The following is a 2,234-nucleotide window of genomic DNA, read 5'->3' as shown; positions in this document are numbered from 1 at the left end:
CAACAGAGTTTGTTTTGTAAATTCCTCTCTGCACAGAGGATGAAATATGTATCAGTTTTTTTTTTAATTAATAGAAATGCTTTGTGACTGTGTAATGCTGTTTTCTGAGTTAAATTTTAAGAGGTTCTCTGCATAAGATCCTGGACAGAGTAAACAGAGCATTGTCTCTGTGGTGAATTTTATTTTGGTTTTGGTATTTGTCCATTTAAAAATACCCAACAGCAAATAGCCATTGGAAAAGATCTACAAGAATAGATATCCGATCACTTGTAATATATCCAAAAAGTAAAATCACATATAATATTTGTGTTTTTTACACTACTAAATCACCCAAAATCCCATGATTCTTAGAGAAAAAGTCCCCTATGTATTAACTTCTTTCTAAACATGAAAAATAATGAAAATATTAAAGCAGTGTTTTAAACTATCTCATTAACAAGAAGCAAAATCATCCAATTGTTACATCTTATCTCATTAACAAGATGCAAAATCATCCCATTGTTACATCTTATTGGTCTAGCCACCCAGTTGAGAACCAACCTGGGTATCCAAATACTTCGAAAGAATGAACATGATCAAAGCCCTTAGTTCTGCGAAATTGTTTCTTACTACTAATATATATAGTGCCAAACTAATATAGAGTGAATATCGACAGGCTTATTAAGAACAGAATCCACGCGCGAACCCAATGGAGACTCAGCTTTCGGATTGAAAAACTCGAGCAACTCTTCCATTCCCAAATTGAGCAACCCTTTGGGTGCATTCACAGGGCATGCCTGCGCCGATTTACCGTTTTACCCAGCCATGGATGGAGTGGTATCGCTGGTGGGCTTCAAATAACCAACGGATGGGGCAAAAGGAAGCGTGCAGTCTAATGGAGGATCCTTCATCTCCAAGTTCCCCTCTAATATTCGCACCACTGTTGCCATCGAAGGTCTTAGCGCCGAATTGCTTTGGATACACTATAACGCCGTCTTTATCAACCGGTAAGCCTCCTGAAAATCCTCTGGCCTTTGGAATTCCAATCCACTCTCGATTAACTCTTCCATTTCATCTTCCCTCGTTTTGTTAAAAGCAATGGAAGGAAAATACCAGTTGTCCGAATCCCGAGTATTATCGATGTTCCTGCGCCCGCTGATAATCTCAAGTAGTACCATCCCGTAGCTGAAGGCATCGCTCTTAGACGTGATTTCTGCTCCCAAAAGCCATTCCGGCGCCATGTATCGAGGCGTACCCTTCACGGCTGTCACCAGGTGGCTTATATCTCTATTTTAGACATCTCGCCATGCCGAAATCGGAGTACCTTCCACACAAATACCATGCAATCTCACGAGATTGGAATGATTGATGGACGACATGGTGGCGATTTCTGCACAAAATTCTGCTAGTCCCTGCCCGGACTGGTTTACCAGACATTTCAAAGCCACCGGTGTACCATCCTTCATAATTCCTTCATACGCTGTGCCGAATCCTCCCTTCCCAATCTTTTTGCTGAATCCGCCTGTCCCGATCTCAAAGGCCTGGTAAGTGAATATTGCAGGAAGTCCAGTCAGATTCTTCAGATATTCTCCGTCGAATTCATTGGCACCTTCAATCTGTTTTGGAGTAGATTTTTGTTTCCGCGTTCTCTGCCACCTGGAGATTAATTGCCAGGCAACAAAAGAAACAAATAAGGTGCCATGAAGTGGGATAAGGATATATGGCACAATTCCTCTGCCTGTGAACAGCACGACCAAGAAGCTCACCACAAAAGCCACGCCCAACGCCAACGGGCTGAGGAAGAGTAATCTGATAATTCGAGATGTAAAACCGCCAGCAGTCTCATCTGGACTTTGCGCAGAATCCATCACTTACGTTCGCCCGCATACATTAATCCGCGGACTGCATGCTTATATTCTCTGATCCTAGCCCGGAGAGTTTATATTGTCAAATCGTCACGGGTCTGTGGCCAATCAGTTTCCATTAAAGAATGACAAGGACGCATTTACTATGTGTATTGCCTTGCATTGATCGGTTGTCAATTACATCACCACTAGGTAACTGAATAGGATTTTGGAGCCGTTGCCTTTTGGTACAGTGTTGAAATTATAACTTCATTCATTGTTCACGAAGAAGCAAGTAAAATGGGGAGTTTATTTTAGAGTTTGTATTCTTTGAATTTGTTTAAAATTTGTTGGAATCACTTCATTCATTGTTCATGAAGAAGCAAGTAAAATGGGGAGTTTATTTTAGAG

General features: G+C 41.2%; 1 pseudogene; it reads right to left on the bottom strand.

Annotated features, from left to right (window-relative positions):
• Nucleotides 1-794: 794 nt before the first annotated feature.
• Nucleotides 795-1,847, bottom strand: LOC149209387 (G-type lectin S-receptor-like serine/threonine-protein kinase SD2-5; annotated as a pseudogene).
• Nucleotides 1,848-2,234: the final 387 nt, after the last annotated feature.

The sequence above is a fragment of the Pinus tabuliformis genome, chromosome 1_2, assembly GCF_031772625.1.
Source record: "Pinus tabuliformis cultivar Carrire ecotype Pingquan chromosome 1_2, CPIR1, whole genome shotgun sequence".
In the NCBI taxonomy this organism is placed as follows: Eukaryota; Viridiplantae; Streptophyta; class Pinopsida; order Pinales; family Pinaceae; genus Pinus; species Pinus tabuliformis.
The sequence above is the reverse complement of the archived record's forward strand: the minus strand, read 5'-3'. Positions and strand labels throughout refer to the sequence as shown.